The sequence below is a fragment of the Corythoichthys intestinalis genome, chromosome 1 (assembly GCF_030265065.1).
Source record: "Corythoichthys intestinalis isolate RoL2023-P3 chromosome 1, ASM3026506v1, whole genome shotgun sequence".
NCBI lineage: Eukaryota > Metazoa > Chordata > Actinopteri > Syngnathiformes > Syngnathidae > Corythoichthys > Corythoichthys intestinalis.
In genome coordinates, this window is record NC_080395.1 from 60,609,423 (window position 1) to 60,635,203 (window position 25,781).

The 25,781-nt window shown below is 38.4% G+C and overlaps 1 protein-coding gene across 3 annotated transcripts in view; it reads right to left on the bottom strand.

Annotated features, from left to right (window-relative positions):
• LOC130914755 (zinc finger protein 609-like) overlaps positions 1-25,781 on the bottom strand; it is a 174,360-nt gene that overhangs the window by 87,312 nt on the left and 61,267 nt on the right. The window lies entirely within an intron of this gene.

Below are 25,781 nucleotides of genomic sequence, written 5' to 3' on the forward strand. Positions count from 1 at the left end.
GAGCAAGGGAAGTGAAACCCACTGTAACGCACCAAATCTCAGCTCTTGCTGCCGCCTGCTCAACACAGGTCTGCAGATTACAGACAGTCTGAGTTTGATGACCTTGTTAGTTTGAGTGCCTAATCTGCTAATGCCCTGATAAAAATAAACAGTCAGTGCAGTCATTGTAGTCCTCCTTTTTTCTGTTTGGAGCTACTGTCCACGAATACAAAAGAAACGTCACTGGTCTCCGGGTGTTTGCTCCAGTGTGTGCCTCTCTAAAGTGATGGGTTGAATGCAAAAGCCAAATTTCCTGTAAAAAGTGCGTATTTTTAAAAACACAGACCATAACCCCACCCAATTCAAAGAGAATAAACATTTAATTGAACCAAATTCTTCTTCTTCTTAAAAAGATATACCATATCCTCTCATTTCACTCTTTAGTATTGAGTAAATTATGATTAGAATCTGTTAAATTTATTATTATTACTTGGAATCGGTTGCCTTATTTTTATTGTGTCGGGAAGGACCCTGCAGCAGCTTGAAGGCAGGTTGCTACAGGAAGCGTGAGGCTTGCCTGTTTTGTAAATATTGTAAGATTTTGTTTGTCTTGCATGACATGATATGCAATGTTGCTTTAGCCTAAAGGTTTTACCAAGTGATCCTTACGCTCCAAATATAACTTGTAGCATTCGCGTTAGCATTAGTTTTAGCATGGCGAGCATCCTCTTAAACTCGCACTTGTTTACATTTCGTCGCGATGTCCTGGTGGGTCTAATTATTTGAAAATAATGTACTGTTCTTGCTCAGTGTGTATAATCATAAAAAGAAGTGCTGCCTTCATTGGTTTGGTAGCACTAGAGCTTTGAAGCTGTTGAAGCAATTAAAAAAAAGTATATCGGCCTCAAATATCGGCTTACAAACGCAGGTTTAAATAGCAGCAATCGGCTGAAATTCTCTAGTATAAGACGTATACATTTTTGTTTCTTTTGGCAGCGCCATTTTAGTCCTGGACCATTTTGTTACTTTTTAGCACTTTTTAAATTAAAAACCCAATCATTTTCACCTGATTCTGATTCTCTGAAAAATGGTGCAATCGGCCGCCTTTTCAATCACATGATCGGATTGGGGACATCCCTAGATAAAATGGAGGGAAAAAAAGGCACTTGCGCACAACACGCCTACTTGATAATGACTCATCGGAGTGAAAAGTTTAAATCTTAAAGTTCAAATTTGATCAGACCAGCCACATATAAACGCAGAGGAAAACAAAAATCACCAACTAAAATATCTAGAAAAGCGGCATTTTAAACCCAGAGTGTCTAGCAAACCTGATAAAAATGGCATAAAAAGCTTGTAAAAAAATATAAATAAGGATAATAATTAATGCAAAGAAATATTACACAAAGTCGCCTTTAGTAATTATTGCTTAATATGTAACCATTACTCAGCCAATTTGACAATTTATTATTATTTTTTTAGTTGGATATTGTCCATTGATTAGGTTGGCCCACTTCCTTCCCATTGTTTACAAACTCATTAACATAGGAAAAAGGAGCATCCATTGTCAGGGAATGGAACATTGCCAACTATTGTATTCTTTGTTAGTAGTTGAATGAGCCATGTAGACAGTTTCACATGACTCACACTTAACAGATTTGTCAAAACTGTGATTTAATCCAAAGAAAGTTTAATCTTTACTTTAAAAAGTCAACTAGTAGCGGAAACCTAATTTAAAAGCACAAGGCACTTTAAAAATCTTATTATTAAGCAACTGAATTGGTTGGACCTCTAGAGTAATCCAATTGTAATATATTCAGCTATTACATTAACAGTGAGAAAATACCTCATTAGTTTTGAAATATGACTCAAGTGATTAATTTAAAACCAAATGGTCCCTCTGTTCAAGGAATGCACAACCCTCACGGATATAATTAAATATAATATAGACCTAGACATTGAAGAGGGAAGCCCTACTAACATAAGTTAATTGAATATGAAAGTCCAATACTCAGAACTAAACATCCCACCCTTGGGTTATAAATCAGTATATGGGTACCCCCTGAAATGATTGCAATTTGGTAGAAAAATATACTGTATTTGAATGCATATGAATTCATCAATAGATGGTAGACTAAGATTTTTTAAAAATATCGCATATGTATTAGTGACAGGACCGATTCAAATCCGTATCTGTATCGAGTCCCGCTTCAAGTTCAATTCACAGATCGGAGCGGGCCAACCTGTAAAAATTTCCAATCCATTACTGAGCCATAACGCAGGCCTCGTCGCTCAAGGGGTATGAATATGCTGACGCTCCATTTATTTTTTTGTCAACAGATTAACAATTGTAATGTTTGGTTTCAGGCCCACAATCATGAGCAATTGACGTTCTTCCTAATCACAAGTCCATTGCAACCTTAGAGTTAAGACAGAAGTTTAAAACGTTGAGCATCCGCCGTACATGCACTGGTGCACAAAATCTAGTGTAAAATGGCCGTTATGGTCTGTGTACTGTCCTCACTAGGCAGTTAGGCTTAGTCGAAGCTAGACAGCGAGGTAAAGTTTGTGAGGATGATGCAATAGGTCTTCATGTGGTTTGTTGCTGTTATGTCTCTAATTGTTATGTGCAGTCTTGAAATCAAACCTTGGCTGATTAGTTTGTTTTCATTTTTTGTCGCACTCGGCCTCTGCCATGTCTTCACTGACAGAAACCAGTAACTCTAATTAGCTCTTAACACAGTAGTAGCACCTGTGAAACATTTAACATGCAATAGTTGCGTCCACAAGTAACTACACTATAGCATTTCATTGAACATGTCCCTAATAATTCACAAAACTCGCTTTAAGGTGTTTTACAAGCATCAAACTGCACACTAGTGGTGTCAACAATAATCGATGCGGCGATGTATCCCGATGCGGGGCATGGACAATTCGATTCGATGCGGGCAACAAGCCGAATCGATTCAGTGCATTTTAAAATATATAAATACGTTCTGACTCCCTCTTTCTCTGCTTCAGCCATTGTTATGTTATGTCCTATCTCCTAGAGGTTAGATCTTGTGCCCGAACCTGAACCGGTCGGGTCCAAAATGTTAAGCATTCACGTTCGCGTCTGATTGGTCCGGCCGCCGCACCGGACTAATAAATTATTTTTTTTAAAAAAGGGATAAAACTGAGAGCAGGCTCTCTGTATTGTGCATTTGCTTGTGCACGCACATGAAGGCAGTGGCGCCGCCCGCTTTTTCTTCTCCTCCTCCCGCTGTGGCGCTTGCGATTCTTTACGAAAGACACTTTTATTTATGCACACAAAGGCAACACAAATGTGATCCTTTTAAATCTTCTCCTCTGTGTGTCTGCAAAATCGCATGGTTTTTTTTTTCATATTAAACTTTCCCAGCGTTATTTCGCTGTGTAAATGCTTTTATAATGATCATAAAAATATGTAGACTATTTAAACATTAAGAAAACTTGCGTTTTTTTCTGCCAACTTGAAGAAATGAAAATAAATTGCTGCTGCTGCGTTTTTTCGCGTCACTCCAACAAATTTAAAAAAAAATAAAATTCGGGTTTTTCGGGCTGGGCCGGGTCAGGCTTCAATACCAGCGGGCCCGATCTAACCTCTACTATCTCTTTGCTCTCTCGATTGCAAAAAACTGATATTTCATTTTAATTCATTATTTTTTATTGTTATGTGGTAGTAACTGATTGCATTTCTAAGTTGATTGCACATATAGTGGGCTAGGCCTACATTTTACCTTTGTTCTACATTGCAATTTAGTTGATATTTTGTTTGCAACTGAACTGATCCCTGGATTGATATTGCGATAAAGATGCTGCTGCACTACAATATTTTCTTTGTCAATTTCTTTATATTTACTTGAATATTTTTATTGATGGGTCGTTGTGACTAAAATACAGTGACTGTTATTACTGATTTTGCACAGGAGTTCAGATGTTGCACTGTGTGAAAGGCTGCTACTGTGTGTAAAAAACAAAAGAGAAAGCCCTGGTCTCATTCAAAGCACTAATTAAATGCTGTGATGTTTTTTTTTTTGTTTTTTTAAATATATATATATGAAAGTATTTTCATTTGACTTCAACCAGGAATGACACAAGAGCCAATAAAAAGTTGTTTAATGTCTGACCGCTTGTGTTGCCTCATGATTCACGAAAAATATGCTTTGCTTTAGAATTTAAATGCATCGCGATGCATTGCCGAATCGAACCGAATCGAATCGTGACCATCTGAATCGAATCGAATTGTGGCCCTCCGAATCGTAATCAAATCGCATCGTGAGGGCAGTGCCGATGCACTTTTCTCTTTACGCCACTGCATTCTTCTTTTGTGTGTGTGTGTGTGTGTGTGTGTGTGTGTGCGGGGGGGGGGGGGGGGGGGTTGTGAAGCACTTCCTGTTTTATACAGTTTATGCCAAATTAAAAACATCCATTTTAAAAATTGGAAGATGAAGGCAGAACAGTCTGAAAGCCATCAGAATCCTGTTGTACCTGCGTGCAATTATTCATATTTTATCTTTATCTCGTGCTGTGGAGATACCGTAATTTCCCAAAACACACACTTTTTTCCCCAAAATTTACTCGTAAAATCATGGGTGCGCGTTATTCACGGGTACAGGGACGGAGACAGAAAAAATTCACCATGATTCATGTTCCATTGTAAGCATGGACCAGCACAATATTACCTAATCCGAACAACAGTGAAATAATAATCAAGTTTCATGTAGTAAAAAACTGTTTTCATGATATTTTCCACATCTAATAAAAGTTTTTTTGTACTATTCGTTTATTATTTACCGCTACATTTTTCTTACCTTTGCGTTGCAATATGCCGGCACACGGCGATGGTGTATTGAAGAGAACGTATATGGCGATCCATTTCGTATATATGTTGACCGTGTGGCGAGCTAGGACAGGAGTCTGAGGAAGAGTGTCGAACCACTGAGCCAAGCCGCGTTGAAACTCACAAAGTAACAACGTACGTCTTGCACGCAAATTGCGGGACATTTGTTTACTTCCGGCAGTTCCCTTAACTAAACTCTCCCCCCGGGAGCTACACAACTTGCCAACATTAATTCCGCTGGTGAATTCTGTTAAAACTCGCTACAAAAACTCCCTATTTTGTGAAAATTATCGTATACTGAGAGCAATTTTACCACAGAAAATCAATATTCTATTTAAAAAAAAAAAAAAAAAATTGACAAAAGGATTAAAAAATGCTGCAACCGCATATTTTTATAAAAGTTCAAGACACGAGACTCATATTTATTGGTGCTAAAATTAGGGTGTGCTTTATACGCGGGTACAAGAATTTTCCCCAGATTTTACAGGTAAAGTTGGGGTGCGCGTTATACACAGGTGCGCCTTATATTCGGGAAATTACGGTATTCCACGAGTGTATTCTTTAAACACAAAATGATAACCCTAGATTCAAACGTGCTGTTTAACGACCCCTTAGCTGCTCAGTGTTGCGCCTAACAAAAAACTAAAGGAACACGACAACATAACTTCAACTCGTTTTTTGTGTTGGTATAGATTTTCGGTGTTGTACAGGTACTATTAGACGTATGGGCTTAATAAGAACAAATAGGCTACGTTCATACTACAGGTCTTAATGCACGAATCCGATTTTTTTGTGTTTTTCCGACTCAAGTGAGGCATTAACTTGACGGTCTGAACGTGACAAGTCGCATAGAACTGGACCATTTCAAATCCGATCTGGGTGGGTCACTTTCGTATGTGGTTCAAATCCGATCTGGGCCACATTTTTCCAGACTGTCGCGGCGGTCTGTACTGTCCACTCTCCCAAATCGGATTTCATGCAGCAATTACGTCATTAAATAGCGAGAGAGACTCTACCGTAGCGATGCAGCTGTGCGTTATTAGCGCCTAGCTTGCAGTGAACACGGCTTTTGGGGAAGGGCTGGGCTTGACAACAGTCATAAAAAATAAAAATGGGTTGAGGATAAGCCTGAGAATGCTCAGTTTTCTCTCCGCTCCAAGTGAGCAATATTTCAACATTGCCTACACGGCCGAAAGTCTGGGCAAACGGCCCGTATGTGTGTGTGACATGCACGGACGGTGCGTGCATGCTATCGATCCATATAAACTTTGAATATGAGCCTAAACGGGGATTATTTATGTCTGTTATTTGTGTCCTCCTTTTGAAAAGCAAAATATGATATCCCTGGAATGACGGATGACATGTGTCATTTGTTTTGATGCTTCTGCGCATGCGGGTCTTCTTGCTCAGCGAGTGTCGGACTGCAAATTAGTGCGCATGCGTAATACTTGAACGGTCTCAATGGACAAAGGCAGTCTAAACGGGCACGCCCAAAAAACGGATATGACAAAAATCGGATTCGTGCATTAAGACCTGTAGTATGAACGTAGCCATAGTAATATTTATAATGTGATGCATTAATCTGTCAAGTCTTTAACACTCAAAACAAGATCTGATTTTACAAGATTTAAGAAAAATAATCTGATTAAGACGTTACAAATTTGCAATGTACTTAGGTACAACATGTGTTTTTTTCTTTGTTATTTTGCATTTTAGGCTTATCCAACTTAACCATAAACATGATCATGGTTAACTATGGCCAAAAAACACTCCTAGCAATTGCACAATATATAGAGAACAAAACAATGAGTGCACTCAAAGAGTTTGACACGAGCATATTTTTCACCTATTGGGTATTTTTTCGGCGGCACAGTGGCTGAGTGGTTAGCACTAACCACATCTGCCTCACAGTTCTGAGTTCAAGGGTTCAATCCCGGGCTTCGGCCTTCCTGTGTGGAGTTTGCATGTTCTCCCCGTGCCTGCGTGGGTTTCCTCCGGGGACTCCGGTTTCCTCCCACATCCCAAAAACATGCATGGTAGGCAGATTGAACACTCTAAATTGTCCGTAGGTATGAGTGTGTGCGTGAATGGTTGTATGTCTCCTTGTGCCCTGTGATTGGCTGGCAACCAGTTCAGGGTGTCCCCTGCCTACTGCCCGTAGTTAGCTGGGATAGGCTCCAGCACCTCTGCGACCCTCTGCGACCCTCATGAGGAAAAGCGGCACGGAAAATGAATGAATGGGTATTTTTTTCCCAACACATACAGTCTTTTGTACCTTAGTAAGTAACTAATGCAATATCCATGAGATTTCAAGTATTCATGTATTCTGCTGTGACAGGGTTGACTTGATACATTGCATTTAGGGGATTTATATAAAGAGACTCATGCAAACAGTTTATGGGAGTGATATATATTACTTATATCAATGGAACACTAAGACAGCTGAGAGAGCATGTACTGTATGTGCTCCAGATAATGGAATACAATTCACTAAGCCAAATTTATTATGCCCTGTTTCACGTTCAATCTTTCCTCAAATCAATATGCACTAAATGTTTGGCAGCGTAACTCACCATCTAAGGTTGGTTTATATCCTGCTCTACTGACAACCTAATCATAACTCTACAGTGTTATTTTAACAAATTTGAGCTGTCCTATCTGGCCCTGACCAATGAACCTAAGCCTGCTGCAGAAAGGCGACATGATGGTAAAGAGGGTCTTTATTTTAATGTCAAACAGTTGCTGGTTATGGTGTATAAAATGCAAGGTTTGTTAAAGGAGAAGGCATAATGTGTTGGTACATTTAATTCATGCAGTGTATTTAGTAGTAGATTGTTGATCTATTTTTCCATATATCAGAAAGCAGAAGAGAAATTGGTACTGTAGTAAACATCCTTAAACACTACATGTAAAAGAGTTCATACACAACTACAGGTTAATGCGTTGCTTCTGAGTCATTATTTTGACAATGTCACCATCTTTCACTCTTAACGTATCGTCACAACAGCATATCTCTGTTTTGCAGTACCACAGAGTCGCACACTTAAATGGTGAGTGTCACCTTCCACCACAATCTCCTAATCCATGTATTCACCTCCATTAAATCTTGTATTTGCATCTTCTCAACAAACACCGATAACAGTTTAATAAGTATTCTGAAATTTGCCAAACCTCTTCATGCTTTCCAGCTTTCTTGGGAGACCAAGAAGAAAACTCAACACTAATAAAAATGGAGCTGATTTCCGTTACTTGCGGACTGTGCTATGGCATTCTATAGGTACAGCGATACCGGTCAAAAGATGTGGATACGTAGACATGTGCCAATTACCGGATTCAATGTATACCGTGGTATGAAAATGTCAAGGTTTTAAAACCGCAAAAAAATTCTGTCATACCGTCCCTAAGGTATTAGCTATTTTTTATGTCCCAAAAATGCATGGAGAAATCCCTCGTTTGCAGTTGTAAGGCTCAACCCTCCCCCACCAGTTGTTGCTCAGTGTCAGTAAGTCACCTGTGCTACACGATGGCTGGAGGAGGTGAAACTCCAGAACTTCTTCCCCCATCGAAGAAAACAAAATTGCTGGTATGGGTCTAATTTGGCTACAGGAATGTTACAGATGGCTACGGCTTAGAGGAGGAGGGCCAACCGACATATAAAACATGTTTGAAGAGTGTGGGTGCTGAGGAGGCAATACCTCCAATATGATTTCGCATTAATACAAAATTAAAGTTCGTAAACACTGTTGTGAACATTTCTCACCAGGTTTGAGACTTAACTCCAGCATGTTAAATGTGTCTAGCGGTGGTAAAACGTGTTTTTTTTCTCTCTCTGGCAACCGTCTGCATTGAGAGTCCGTGTATAATGTAAACATGACATGAGTAATACACACGTGCTTTTTATGAAAAATAATGCCATTATTTTTGTTCTGATGGTAATAATGTGGTTTGTTTTATCAGTAATTCATCAGCGCTAAATTGTTTTACTATTGTGACCCCTGGATTTTGTGTGTGTGTGTGTGTGTGTGGGGGGGGGGGGGTCCCCGGGGTCCCCACCATGCCATGCTACCATGCCATAAATCTAGTTGTAAAAGACTTAACTATCAAGAAATCCTGTCAAATAAGTACCATTTGCTCTGATATGTAAAGCTACCCATATTCGATCTCGTAGAGTCAATTGCATCATGAATGTTTGACATTGGTCCCAAAGGAGGAACGTGTTTTCTCTTTAACTTCTATCACTGGTATAATCCCCTTTCGAAACCCTTTTAAGGGTGAAATAGAAAAGCCCGCAAGCAAGTGGATGAGTGGAGAGAAGGGGAAGGGAATAATCACAAGGGCCTAGCTGTCTGTGTGGATTAGAAAGAAGGGGGGGATCCTTTCATCTCAGATGCGTTCTTGCAGGCTACAAAACATGAATATACAGCCATACTGAGACAAATATAAAGAACATATTTGACAAATAAAAAGCAACTAAATACCATGTTGTCCAAGTATCTACTAAAATAGGCAACATGGATTGAATATGGATACTGTTGTACAGTCACGGGATGAAAAGAGACATTTAAAAAGTATGTGTCTTCATCTCTGACATGAAGATTTGGGACCGGACAAAAGGACTCTGTAGCGCAGGAAACTGATCGTTTTTCCTCAAACTTTTCATCTTTAAAATAACAATTGCTGCTCTCTATTTACCTTGTTATACCCAAGAAATGTAACAGGAGAAAATCCCTGAAGAATCTCAATGAAGACAACATAACACACCAGAAAGGAACAAAAATGCATTACTCATAAATTTGTAAGTTTATTTTTCTCACAGATTTCTAAAACTGACAAAAAATGTTGAATTACAGTGGGTGGCAGTTAATGTGACAAACATTACTTTTAAACCAGGTTGCATGGGGTATTGGAACCTGCTCTAATGAGAAAAATATCTTATAAATAAAAGTCCAATTGTGATTAATGAGTCAATAAACCGAGAATGTTTTCTGTGAGCATCGAACAAAAGGTCATATGTTAAAATGTGTACAGTATAAGTAATTCAAATACTCGATTAAAATATTTTTGTCTTTGTGACAAAATATACCATATGCACAAAAGCAGATAATAGGGCTGAATGATTTTAGGAAAATATATTCGATTTACTATTTTCTTCAAATCTAGCTTCAGTGCAAACTTCACGACGTCATATTTACAAACTTGCTATACCACCGCATCATCAAAACATTGTAAGCTATAACTAAGAATGCAAGGACACTAACGTGACTTTGCAATTTTTTCTCATTGGTTCCATAAAGCAACAAGTGATGCTTGTTTTCATACATGTATGCATATGTAATCATGTGTTATACAGTATGTAAAATGTATATCTTTAACCAAACATGTTCCAACGTTTGTACTAATACAGATTTTGATTGCACAAAAATTGTATGTATTTTTTTGGTCAAATACTATCAATCAGAGAATGAGGGCTGAACTACATGGCATAAAAATCACACTATCGTATACAGGTAGTCCCTGGGTTAGGAACGAGTTCAGTTCCTAATCTGGCGACATAAACCGAATTTCCGCCTAAATCAGAATTAAACCTTTACATGCCCGCTAAAGCTCAAAATAAGTATCCAAAAACATGTATTAAACATCATTGTACTGTCATCGCTAAGACGTTGGCACTAAGTCCTAGCTAGACAGCGTGCTAAACTCCAAAATGTCAATGTCAGACATCCGTGTGGTTTTCTGATTTTATTCAGGCCTCATGACATCAACACTTCCAGAATGAACCTAAAAAAAAAAAAAAGACAAAATGGCAGACAAGACACCGGCGTCGTAAAGTCGAAATCACGTAAGTCGGGTACGTCGTAACCCAGGGACTACCTGTACACTAAATGGTATAAATCTTCATACATGCTCGGTCTGTTGCGTGTGGCAACTGTGGCATGCTTCAAGACACCTTGCACTCATTTTGTGGCAATGGTGCTTGTAAGAAGTGTTGCTTATTTGCAGTCACAGGGGAGCCTGAGTTACTTTGATGAGAGGTCCTCTTATGTCCCTGTGGACCACAGCAAAAGTTTGAGAGGTGAGCTTTCTCCATGAGTTCATAAGCAGGTGCCAGCAAAGTATGGAAGAAAGAGAGGGCTCAATGGAGGTGTTTATTTTGTTTGGGTTTTAGATGAGGTCTGACCTGACAGGTGTTAACCACCACAGCCTCACAATAACACAAGGCTTCTGATTGGTTTGTGAGTATAGCAGGGTAGTCGGAGAGAAAAAGATCATGCAAGCGTTAAAACAGTTTAACCAACAGATCCTGGGTCAGTCAAGAGCAAATAAAAAAAATTGTGGCTCTGACGATTCCGACATCATGTCTAAAATCCCTGTCTAAAAATTTTGATTTCAAAACGCTAAATTGTTCAGCATTAGCATGAATTCATTCGCAAAGAAAGAATTGGAACGCCAATAGGAGGTGTTTATTTTGTTTGGGTTTTAGATGAGGTCTGACCTGACTGGTGTTAACCACCACAGCCTCACAATAACACAAGGCTTCTGATTGGTTTGTGAGTATAGCAGGGTAGTCGGAGAGAGAAAGATCATGCAAGCGTTAAAACAGTTTAACCAACAGATCCTGGGTCAGTCAAGAGCAAATAAAAAAAATTGTGGCTCTGACGATTCCAACATCATGGCTAAAATCCCTGTCTAAAAATTTTGATTTCAAAACGCTAAATTGTTCAGCATTAACATGAATTCATTCGCAAAGAAAGAATTGGAACGCCAATACAAATTTCTCTCCATCCCATGTTAACATACTGTAGCAAAGATTGGCACACATTACAGTCATGTGATTATAACTTGGGGTCGCGAAAGTATGAAAATGTCCAAAAATTGCACCTATATGCTCATATTATAACCAAAAACGTTCGCGACCAAATGCTAGTGGGCTAATATGGCTAACTGACAATAGATGGGATCGATGGACAAGATTGATAATATATTTAGGACCAAACCAATGACCAATCACGCGCTCGTAAAATTTATTAAATCAGCCCCGATCGATCAGTGCACCTTGAACATTAATATATTAATTGATAAAGCAAGCACAATTGATTAGCATGCAGACATGGTCTTTGACCAACTTTTTTTATATTACCACTTTGGAAAATGAATTGCCCGAACCTGCTCGAAAAGGATGAGAATATCATTGGTAGATTTAATGGTCATAGAAAATGTCAAACCCATTCCCTAAATTCATACCAAAAATACAAAAGTCTGCTGAAAACTAGACCTACGTAAGTCAAGAATGAATATTGCCAATTACTCACTCCAACAGAACATCTACCCAAGCAGAAAAAAGGAATGATGAGATTAATTTGTTGATGCTTGAATTTGCAATTAGTCCCATTCTAGTTTCCTTCAAAAACAACTCTCCATCAATCCTAGGTTAGAGAGACTGACAATTGATAAGATTTGTGTGTGGAAGATGAATGTGACAATGTGTGCTTTAATTCTTTTTTTCTAAGTGCAATAGTAGAGCGAAAGTAGACAGAAGGGAAATTATGGAATAACGGAAGCAATTTTAACAACTTTAACGGTTGATTCACAACATTAAATTAATTGAATGTAGTTTAAAGCTGCCGATACAGAATGGGGACTTGAGTATTTTATTTATACTGATACTGAAACAGTAGTTTGTTTAGCCTGAGACGATTTTTGAACAATTTTGGAACTAGTGTAAAAAAAAATAAAAACGGGGGGGATTGGGGAATGGGGGGTTTGTGGTGCATCAATAATCGATTTATAATCGAATCGGAGCCTCTGAATCGTAATCGTAATCGAATCATTAGGTGCCCAAAGATTCCCACCTCGAATGACCGCTGCTGCCTTAGTGATGATAAGCAACCCGAAAATGGATGGCTATTAGGGATGTACCTGAAGCAAAATTCTTGGCCGAAACTGAAAACCAAATATTGGAAACACTTGGCCGAAAACCGGAAGACCAAAAAATGTATGTACACATGTATACAACTAATTTTTTATTTTTTATTTCATTATTTTACGATTTTTATTTCATTATTTTCCGATTAATGCCCTTTGCCTTGGCATGAGTTGTACGACCCTGGAGGCTCGAGAAATTTAGTTTGAAAGCTGCCGATTCTGAAACCCCATTGGAGGTGCGTTCCTGGCGGCAGTGAGCGTTTTGTGGCAAACTCTGAATGCGTTCTATAGCAGAGGTGCCGTCATCATCATAACATTCTGTTCGGTGGACGGTGACACACACATAACGGCCGATGAAACCTTGATAAATGCACTTTCTTGGAAGTTTGGGACTCTTGAAAAATGGGTCACAAGCCTCGAATTGCTAAGGTGAATGAGATCGCCATGTACGTTAGTGTGGAAATGTTATTTCACAAAAACATCAAAAAACTATTCCGTTCTCGCCGAAAGTAGTAAAGCTCTTTCAAGGTTACTCCTTAAAATAAGATTTGTTGTTTTCTTGTGCAACAAGTGGAATCGCTCGAGAGCCAGGCGAGTAGGCCGAGTTCTAGCAGGGATGAAGCTGAGCGAAGTCGCTCCCAGCAGGTTTAAATGGAAACTGGCAGAGGAGGGGTGGAAGTCGCGGGAAAAAATGTGACAAAAAGAGGACGTGGTCGTGCCATAAACGTATTGTACTAAACCACAGCAAATGCACATGTCTGCATTTAAATACTACTTTATTTGTATACTTCGCTTGATTATTCTCCAAACTACCCACGCACGGGCTCAAATGCACTGTACTCAATGTGACACGGGACATCAATGGAAAGCAACTTCAGAACGAGCGTGTCTCAGTGATGAAGCAAATTCATTTTATTTTCCTTCATTTAATTTATATATTTCTTTGATATTCCAAAATACTTTAAAAATGCAGACATGTTGGCTTTGAGCCAGTAGTGTTAGCAAGACGGCGTCAGCCAGCATGTTGCGTCTCATCGTGTTTTGATTACGTCATCACAAGAGGACCAAGGTTCTTCACACTATTCGGTGGTAAACTTTTAAACTTCGGTCTTCAAAACTGAAAACCGATAATCCATTCTTAGGTATTTTCAGCGCCAAATTTTCGGTCACATCTCTAATGGATATACATTTGAAGTGACATGCAGGAGTAATGTAGTCAAACTACCCCTTCATGCATGCCTTCTCTGAGAAGGCAGAGGGAGTGGGTTCAGCAATAAGTTGTAGTACTTGACCTTCTCTACAATCACTTTCCAAATAATTCTGTTACCCTGGCCCCACAGCTTGACAGCTCAATGGTTAGCCAGAAAGGGACACAGTCCCTTGGTGTTCGCGTGACTCACAAAATGTATGCCTGTACCTTATTTCCATCTTGAAATGTTCATGAGCAGTATTTACATCAGCTCTGCTATTATAAATCATTGAAATTCTGCCACTGATCCAAGTGGCAGAATTTCTATTTACTCAATAGAGATCTTTTTTTTCCATTACTTTCTTTTTCCTGGAACTTCCTCCATCAAACCAAACTCAACCGTCAAAACAGGTCAAACTTTCCCTTTGAATGTGCAATCGAACAAAAGAAAAAAGAGCTTTTGTGTTGTTCACAATCTGTTCATTAGCATGTCTGTGTAACAAAGATTACGCTTAAAGCACTTGATAGCAGTTAAACAATTAAGCCACCCTTGCACCACATGGTCTGGAAAAAGCTGCCTCGACTGCGAATGATTGTGCAATTACATACAGTATGCGTAGTTTCTGTTCCCCCCCAATTCACTTAGATGACAATGAACACAAAGTTGAAAAACTCTTAATAACAGAACACTGTAATCATTATTACCCACATGCAAACTGGCAGTATGCATCTATTCTGACGACTGTGGTGTCCAGAGTGTATGTGCATTACTTTTACAGCCATTGTTTCAGTAGAAAGTGGGCTAAAAAAGGGCCTTCATTCATATCTATTTTTAAAGGTTAGCTTCTTAACTACAGCTTCCTTACTGGTTCAATTTCCTTTGAGCAGTGAATAAGACTATCTCAATCTTAAAACACAAAAACATTAAAACAAGGAATTTGCTTGATTGATAAAAGAAACAATCTGACAAGGAATTTGCTTGATTGATAAAAGAAACAATCTGCAAATGTATCCAATATATTAAAGAAGTACTAATATGAGGGTGCCAACTTCACTCCAGCCTTATGAAATTTACAACCTTGTTTGAGCCACCTCTTCCTTCACTGGTAGAAAATTCCACTAGTGGGGGGGAGAGCAATGTCTGTTCCTCCCCACTGTGTGGGTTTTGTTCTGTTAATCAGACCACATGCCTCAAGGATTCAGGAATCCAAGAGCTCTGTGCCAGCTCCTCTCATAGCCGCAGCAGCCTATGACATACTATTCAGTGTATAGCGGGTTAAAGAGTCTATCCATTCATAACACTGTCCAACTATCCTCAGGCAGTTTCTGACCCCCACTCAAAATCCCACCTTACACCACAGACATCCTCTACTCTCCCACGTATGGGAAAAAAATTGATCTGTCTGCTGGAGAAAAACCTGAGACATACCATAATACCACTATCAGACACACTTTATTATTATTATTTTTTTTTTTAAAGATCAATCTTGGATAAAATAAAACATCACTCAAAGCCTTTCGTTAACAGTTTTATTTTAATACAGCTCTACTCTCCTTTTCAAAACATTCTTCTACTGCAAAAAAAATACTGACTCCATAACTTAACTATAAAATTAAAATGTAAGTAAATACGGATTAATTTCCCTGCCGGTTAATTTACATTCTCCACACTTCTCTACACAGACAGAACTCATACAGTGAGGGGAGAAATGAGGCACACTGGAAATCTGCAGGCTAACAATGGAAGACAGCTGCTCTTGCTGCACATGTCTTTCATGAGCTGAATTAGTTGCACAAGCCTTTGCTCCCTTCCCCCCACAAGTCTCAACTCTCAGCAGGCTGATCCAGACACAGTAATACACTTCATGGAAAGCTTAGGCAAGAGGGAGGGAGAGACAAAGCATAACAGGGGCTTTGTTTGACAGCTCTGTGATTACTTTCTGTTAATGTAGACAAACATGCATGTGCATATGCAAATACACCAACTCTGATAAAAATTGCAGATTTGCCTCATTGTTAATATCAAAGACAAATGATGCTGTTTAGTTTCCTGAAAATCCTAAATGCTATGACCAAATACTTGGCGTATACCAGAGTTTAACTCATATCTATAATAAAACTATTACAAATGTTTTAGAAGTAATGAACGAAAATAAAACTTAAAGCCAAAATAAGTGGGGATCATTTACAAAGTTTAACAAACAAAAAGAGTAGTATTTTTCCAATTTCAAAATATTTTGTCTGTTACATTCCAAGCTTCTCAAACAGGTTTCATAAGTGCTCTCTCACGAAGTGAGGATTTAAAGTAGGTGTGTCTGTTATACACTTTTTACATTCTCTCTTCTAAGTAGGTGCCAGATTTATCACACACTTCTTAGGAATGTAAATTTGTTATAAAGACAAAAAAAACTGTCAGAAGATTGCATGTTATGCCAACCAAAGACTAACACAGGCAGCTAATACATATACTGTAGGTATGTGTACAGAGTGTAATGGGGTGAGGCCTTATTCTGTCAGCCAATATTGAATACATGGTTAACATTAGCCAGCTGTGGCTATTTTCTGGTTGGCTACATATATAACTGGAAATAAATGTTCTTTAGCACAAATGAGAAAATTTGAAGAGCTTATTTATTTTAAGACCAGGCTCTAATTTGAAGTGATGTAGAACTGTATGCACCATAAATGAACCCATGTGCGCGCGCAAAAATAAATCATCTAAACATTGAGAACAAGCTTAAGCTATTTTCATCACACTGTTAGTGAATATACATTTTCAAACTCGCTGTCAAAAGAACTGACTCGAAGCATAGTAGCTGGTTGCAAGGTAGCTGTTCAATAGTTAGTGGCATTTTAGATTTACTTGCATGACAACAATCACCAATGTCAAGGTGACCACAGTTAAGAGTTTAAGACTGATGGTAGTTACCAATGTGGTGCCACTTGATAAGGATTTGTATTATCCCTCTAATTACCCCAAACCATAGGGTGCCTGGTCTGCTCGTTAATCTCATACAATGACTGCCACCACCATGTAACGATGCTGGCATTACAGAGTCGCAATGGCGATAAGATAAATTGCTTGAATTTTTTACTGATAAAATCCAAGTCTAAATGACATACACTACACCTAGAAAATGTAAAACCTTATTAAAGGGTACCTTGGAAAGAAAGACATGTAGTTCTTAAAAGATTAATGTTAGTACGAGTTACAATAATTTGATATTAAAACCCCTCCAGGGTTTCCCCTACATACCGTAATTTCCCGAATATAAGGCGCACCCGTGTATAATGCGCACCCCAAATTTACTTGTAAAATCTAGGGAAAATTATTGTAGCCGTTTATAACGCGCACCCTAATTTTAACACCAATAAATAGAAGAATACAAGAAAACAGAGCTCGTGTACAGATACAGAAATGTCATTTTACAGACTGGTGAAACACAGCACAAGCATAGCATATTGGTAGTTCAAAACATTACCATAAACTGACAATATTTACGGTAATAATATGATTTGATAACTTCTCCAACTTACCAGAATCTAGGAGAAAACAAAACAGATGTGACTTTTCTTTTAAAGGCTGCTGTATAACTTGCTTGTTTCATCATGATGAATAAATGTTTCTTCAATGGATTGATACGGTAAAATGAAAGTGAGAATGTAAGTCGGAAATCCGAGAGCGCTCATCGCTGTCGACACGACATTAAAAATAGGAACTATTGTTATTTGGGTTTGAGTTTCCCGAGGGACAGATATAGTTGACGGACACACACAGGAAGTCTGTGTTACGTTTGTTATGGTCCGAGTTGCGGAGCTGCAATAAATGTTGACTCAAATGAGTTCAAGAAACTAAATTCTGTGCTTTATGAAGAGTAAAAAAAGCAGAATTTAACACAGAGAAGTCATTCGGCCGATCAGAGTGAAGTATTACCGACACAAAATGGTGACGTCATGTACCGTAATGGTCGGCAACGGCTCGCCGCATAAGTTTCTTCAACACAACGTGGTCGTGTCAATAAAAAAAAAATCGGTTATATATAATAAATATAATATAATATAATATAATATAATATATTTCTGTCTCCATCCATGTACCCGTTTATAATGAGCACCTTTACAAGTTGATTTTGGGGGAAAAAAGCGCGTTACTTTCAGGAAATTACGGTATTAATTATTGTGGCGCACCGCCACACCAAAATAAAAGCCGCCACGCTGTGCAAAAGAGATGTTTATAAAATAAAATAATAATAAGGCCGTTTCAAACTAGTGGCAGCCTAGTGTGAAGGCTTCAGCGGCAACCTACTCATTGTGTATTGTAATGTCCGTAGCTCTGCGAGGCCCCCTTAAGAGACGATCGGAGGAGGAGCGGTGACGTAGAGGGAACCGAGATAGCGGTCGCATGTCACGGAAGTCCGCTGTTATTTAGTTGGTTGTTCTTTATTATTATTATTGCCATAATAAAGTGGGTAACCCCAATACAGACTCCTCTCCTTCTTCCCCCCATCCGGGGCATTACAGTATTTTGGATCGGAATTTTCGGCGAAAGTAAGCAGTAGACGGCCGTCTTGGACGAAAAGGCAAGTTTGAACGAAATTGCGCCGAGAGGTCGGGAAAGCGCCGACGCGCTAACATCAACAACGCGTTCAATAGCAGAGGGGCAGGCGTACTTATCATATCTGCTACCAAGCTGTATCAGCGGACGGATATTTCGGACGCGGACGAAGTTTCGCGAGCTCTGGGACACTCGAAAAATGACTCTCATACTTCTCCTTGCTGAGCTAATTGGTACCTCAATGTGCATTTGTGTGGAAATGTAGTTCACGAACAACAACAAAAAAAAATATTCATCTTCTCACTGAAACTAGTAAATCTCTTTACACGGCAATTAGAATTTCCCCCTACTTCTTGAAATGGATCCATTACAAGGGCGTAGGTTTGGTCTCAATATTGGTAGGGACGATATAACAGCATAACCTCCATGTACACTTTTTAATGTGGACGGACATTACCGTAATAAGACCCAAGAGATTGGGTGAACGGGGGTCAGGGCTACATTTCTCACCACCAATTTGAACCTAATTAATTGATAGGCTAAATGATCAATGCAAAAATAAAGCTGTATTGACGTACCAAATTTCACACTGCAAATTTAGAACGTTTTCATACGATTTTTCTGAAATCTGTTCGAATAATTTTCTCCATTTTGTTTTGAGTGTTAAAGACTAGTTAACAGATTAACAGATTAATGGGTCAGATTATTCGATTTACTTTAGGTAAATATTACTTTTTTACATCTAAAACAGGGGTCCCCAAACTACGGCCCGCCTCCACATTTAGTCCGGCCCCCTAAACAATACCAGAGAGCATTTTGATTTTTTTTTTTTCTCAATAGTGTTTTTTATTTCCTGGCCTTTTTCTTTGAAGAACTCAAATTTAATTAATAGTGTTATTTTTATTTATTATTATATTATATTGTATTATATTATATTATGTTATATTATATCATATTATTTTTATTTTATTTACTTTTGTTCTGTGAAGAATCCAGAAAGGGTTATTTGATTGTGGTTTCTCAAAAACAATTTTTTTTTTACATTTAGGCAGTCCTGCAATCGTCACACTTTTTTCTGTTACAAACTGACCCCGGCCCCTCAACAGAGAAGGGAAAAGTTATGTGGCCCTCACCGGAAAAAGTTTGGGGACCCCTGATCTAAAAGGTTGGTCATTTTTCACCAAAATCAAGGGGGAAAATGCTTTCAAATAATGTTTTGAACAATAGCACTTGTTGAATTAAGAACATTCCTGACGAAAAAAAACTTTTTTTTTTTGCTTAAAAGTGTGTTAAAAAAATAACCATCTAAAAATAATCTTATTTCAGGAAATCTGAGTAAAATTTACTTAAGCACTAACATATAATTTCACTCATTTCTAGTAGATTGAAAACAAGGAAATTTAGTCAACTGCCAATCAAACGTACGTTTGTATTATTACACAGGGTAATGTAACTGTAATCAGCTACGCATTTTACGTACATGAACCGTAGCTGAGAGCTACGACATTAGACTGGCTCATGAAATATTTCAAATAGATCTTTGTTATGGTTCTTTTTGGGAAACAAAATGAAAAAAAATGTCATGATATGACGCAATTTTGTCGTGGCACGACATGGTTTGTCAGTCCGACTCCGATGCAGCCCACCACCGCAGCTTTAAAAAATCCTAGGGGAAACACTGCGCCTCTTAATGTTTTCGACTAATAAAATTTGTACTACATGTCTACATGTCAGACTACATGTCTTTCTATCTGTGGATCCCTTTAAGATCAGTGAACTGGAAAACAATATCAGACTAGGATAATGTAAATAAAAATAAGTAAAAGCCGTTTCACTTCATCTGACATTAACGGCAATGCCGTAGTGGCTGAACTCTTTCGTTAAAGTGCATCCATTCCTTCCGCTCTTCTTTTCTCAAAGTAGCACTGGCAATGTAATTTTCCATGAGAGCTGCTCCATTTATCAAGGGCAGTGCCAGATCAAGGCAGCTGAGGAATGCCTGACGCCTTTACAAATGTATAATGAGAGGTGGGAGAGTGAGATGCACTCAGAAGTGGATACTACTTGTGTGAAGAAACTGGCGATTTATTCAGCATCAGTGATCCAATGCTTTGGGGAGCTTTAACTTCATACAATATCAATGAAGCTACACTGTCATATCCAAAACAAAGAGAAAAGGAGTGGTGGCCGCAGGCATACTAATCGATATTATTATTAATGAACAGGACAAGACAGCTATGTATGCATTGCAAATTAATCGTCAGAGTACACTGACAAATCTCCCAAATTATTTTCAAATCTCCCTCCCCTGATTTCTTTATATTTAGACTGGGTTGGGGGGAAAAAGTAAGTATAACTTTAGTATAGTAGGAATACTACACAAATTTAAAACTATGATTGCCGATCACATTCCTCAAACTGTATGTCATTTGAACTGGTGTGCAATTGCCCACTATATTCAAATAGAAACTAGAGCATGGTAAGCACCTACCCACACTCACACACACACGAATAAAAATTATTAATCTAATCTTTCTCAGAACAAAAGACATTTGAACCATTTGGCATTCCATTGTTTTTCTTAAATTTTCATTGTTAAATTTTCATAAATCCCCAAAAATACAACAAAGACCTGACTCAAAAAGGCTATTATAGCAGCAGCAGATCTATGTTGATACAAAGCATTTACCTATATATATAGCCAACCAAAATGACATTTTGAAACCACTGCAATAGAGGCACTTTTAATTTTGTAATATTGAGAATATTGCAACATCCCTAATCCTGATAACAATTTTATAATAATGTACATAAATGAAATGAGACGCCTGAATGTGCAAATTTTAGAATGCCAAAAGATTGTGTTTTCTGGACAAGCACAAGTGGTATTGGATCTGCTACAAATCATTCTTACTGCCATCAATTTAAAGAAAGAAAGAAAAAAAGTTATTGGGGCCAGATATACTTTGCTTAAATTGTAGCTGACGTCATCTTGTATTACAGTGTCAGCCATATTTGCTCAGACAAACAGACATGTGACTATACGTACATGTCACTTATCATGTCATGATTAGTTGACAGCAGCATGCTGTAGCTGCCCAGCAAAGTGACAGGCCTGGGCACACTGCGCAACTTTCCTTGTTATTTTGGTTTACATGCCAACCAAGAACATGGAATGTGTCAACATATCGCCCTCACTATCTTAGTCTAAGTCATTCAGCACAGTGGGCATGTCTGTTGTTCATATCGATACATTTCCTCTTCAGCATTTTGACTCTTGACAAAGTCTTATTTCTTCTCCTCCTGCCATTGCTCATTTTAGAAACTTTTTGAAGTAAGTTCATTATCTGTAATGTAAAGTGTACAAGGTAAAGTACAGATATATATATATATATGTTCCAAAGCAGCAGCTAAGTACAGATAACTACAATTAATAAAGTAATTTGTACCATCTTACTTGACACTTTTGTAAGCAAGGAAAAAACCCTAGTCAGCTAAAGACTTACAGAAAATAATACAAGCCAACATTTCTGTTGACAAATCTACCAAACGTAAAACATTAAACAAGAACGGGGTTCATGGGAAAACATCAAGGAGGAAGCCCTTGATCACAAAACAAAACATTGCTGCATGTTTGAGGTTTGTGAAAGAGCAGATGGATGTTCCAAATACTGGCGAAATATTTTGTGGAAGATGAAAACCAAAGTTCATTTGTATGTGAACAACACATAATTCCATGTGGGGATGAAAAACGACACATCACATCAACATCAAAATATACACCGACAAAGGATGTACTTTTCTACTTTTCTTAATGGAAAATTAACTTATGGGAATTCAAGTTTTGCAAATGAATTTGAGGCCGTATGTTTAACACCTGAAGCACAAAAAAGGATGGGTTTTGCAACAGGACAATGATCCAAAACAGAAAAACAACAGAAGGGCTTCCAAAGATAAACAGAAATGTCAGTGTCCTGACTTCCAACCCAATTGAATTGTTGTGGCACGACCTTATGAGATTCTCACTAAACATCCCATACTGCTTATGTAAATATATCCTGATCTTTGCACAGGTCTGACCAGCAACGACAGGAAATCAGGAGTGCTCAATCCATTTTTTTATCATAATGACGATTTTGGCAGGCAGGCAGGGGCGTTGTCTCAGTCGATGATAGTGCTAGAAGTCCAATCCATTTTAAATGGGGTGGTTAGCAGCGAAGGAACGAATGTGTATTTGCAGGTGGTTGTTGAAAGAGCTGTGAACCCACACCAATTACACCGACAAATGAAAGAAAAATAATGCTAACACAACACTGAAATGCATAATACTGATAGTAAGACGCCAAAAAGACAAAGATCGCCACATTACCGTCCCCTGACAAGTTGCACGAGGGCTTTTTATTGCAGTTTTTTATTTGAACATTTAATCCAATGTATTTTCTATTAATACTGATCACAAATCCAAAATTTTTTCCAACGACTACTATACACGGAGAGTGATCCGATCCACTTTTGTCTTGTTTATAGCACAAAAAACAAAGTACAGCTGCATCTGTCGCCATTGTCGCAACATGCTAGTTTTTTTCGGAGCCAGTGCAGTTTAAACAAATTTCTTTCCCATTACCTTCTATGATTGGCCACCAAAGTAAGGAAATGCAAGACTCCAGGTTTGTCAGTCAGGTTTTTTTTCAAATGTGAGCGTGGTAAATTTAACAAAAAAAAAAAAAAAAAAAACTCAGATTGGATAACGCAGCAGTAAAAATCTCAGTGTTGATGCGATGTGTGTTAATCGTTCAGCTCTAAAATAAACCATCCAAGTGAAATATGAGTCCACACGAGTGGAAGCAGTGTGTAGTTGGCTGCATATTTACGTATGTCAGAGGGGGTATTGCCCGCACAAGCACAGTTTGAGGTCCGTTTTGCTAGAGGAATGATACCATGCAGTTTTGACGGCTGTATGTATTACTTACAAGCTAGTGCAGAGGAAGCCCTGATGAATGTGTTTTCTGCACTTAAGGACACTCAAAAAGGGTCTTTCAAAGCGCTCCCTGCTAAACCCAAATTATATCTTTAAGTGCCTTGAGAGAAACTTTATTTCACAAAAGACATTGAACCCTCCACATTCTCGCCATAACTAGTACAGCCCTTTTCACGCTCTCTATAATCTCTCCTTCCTCATTAATCAAAGAAAATGTGTTTCTTTTTTGTGTACCAATAGAAAAATAAATGCATTTGTGCTTGGGACTAGAGCACACAGCTTGCTGCTGTTGCCATTGTATTTTGCGCTGCAGTGAGACCCTCTCAGATTGGTTTGCCACTAGTGTGAAAAGAAGTTTACTCCCACATGGCGTGTGCTCTCAGGCACTCACTCTCTCGCAATCACACATGCACACATCACACTTGCAAGCACATAGAACTTTCATTCACACAAGACAATACTTGCAACAAAAGATTTTGCAAAATTGACTTTCAAAAAATCCGCAAAACAGCAGAGCTGCAACAGGTCTATTGCGTTGTAGCGAGGGACAACTGTATCTCTTGTTGTAATATCGCAACACAAGAGAGGACTTAACATAGCAAACTTTGTGGAACACAAAGGGCCATAGTGTGAGCAGATTTTCATTGCATCCGATCAAGAGGACACCGTTTCACTGGTGTCTTACAAGTTTATTTAGTTGACGGAAATCAGGTACTACTACTTCAGAGACCTCAATGGTTAAACTTTCTATGCTGGATTGGTTGGAACAAAAAAGTGCACCCAAAGCAGCGCTTGAGGACCGGTTTTGATAACAATGATCTACACAATTACAGTATACAACATTCTTTACAGCCTCAGATTTACTCATTCATGGAACACCAATCCAGTAGGCAGAGTTGCTGCCTAACCCACTAGGAACAATTTAGGGTTCAGTGTCTTGCTTAAGGACACTTTGACAGTTGAAAGTCGGGAGCCGGACTGGAACCGCCGACCCGCTCTTGAACTGGACAACATCAGTGAGTACCAAAACCAGGGAAATAAATCTGTGACTATCTTACCATAATCCTTTTTAACAGAAAATATTTACATTTGTAATTTACTTAACAAATTCAGATATCAGTGGTGAGACGAGCGATATGAAGGCTGAAGCCCACATATCAATCATATTAGGTAACTGGATATAGAGCCACATTTTTTAATTGGGCACCAGTGGAGGACTGGTGTTAATAGTTACCTCTCAAATCCATTCATCGAGGCACTGAGTCAAATTCCTATTTTGTAGGTAACTGATCCAATACCTAGAGCCCATGCAAAAATCCTCCTGAAATGTCCTTGAACAACAAACAATTCAAGGCAGGGTGTCCTGGATTTAAGGAATCAAATAGGCTTCTTTACAGACCATCCCCCCTGCTAGGTTTAGAGCAGCAGGAAAACGATGAAGGCTTGCTTTACACAAGCTCCCTCCCCCACAGACTGACTGCTCCAACAGGCATAGCTGGGGCTTGTGGGATTAAGAATGGAACACGATGACAGACAAAAACTGTCCTCAGCACCGCCCTGTTCTTCTGTCTTCTAAATTGTGAGAGCATGAAAAGGGTGCTTGGAGGCATACAATAGACACAGTGATACATCAGCTCCATGAGTGAAAAAGATAAGTATGACTGAATAGCTACACAGATCATCATGTTGTTCTAGTATCACAATGTGACAGCGTTCAAATTGTTACCCGAAATGAAAAGAGATGTGATGTGTTAACTTTCTGCTTCATGCAGCTCTAGTTAGAATAACCTCTACGTTTTTATTCTGCAATTACATATTTAAAAACTATTTTTTTAAAAACTGCTTATGGATTCTTCTAAAGATACTATCAGGAAGCAGAATTATGAGGACATTTTTCTGTAGCTAACAGCAAATAATGGAAAACAATCGTGTTGGTATTGTGTGATAATTAGGGCTGTCAAAATTATCGCGTTAATGGGCAGTAATTAATTTTTTAAAATTAATCACGTTAAAATATTTGACGCATTTAACGCACATGCCCCGCTCAGATTAAAATGACAGCACAGTTTAATGTCCACTTGTTACATGTTTTTTTTTTTGTGTTTTGTCGCCCTCTGCTGGCACTTGAGTGCGACTGATTTTATGGGTTTCAGCACTACATGAGAATTGTGTAATTACTGACATCAACAATGGCGAACTACTCGTTTATTTTTTGATTGAAAATTTTACAAATTTTTTTAAAATGAAAACATTAAGAGGGGTTTTAATATAAAATTTCTATAACCGTTACTAACAT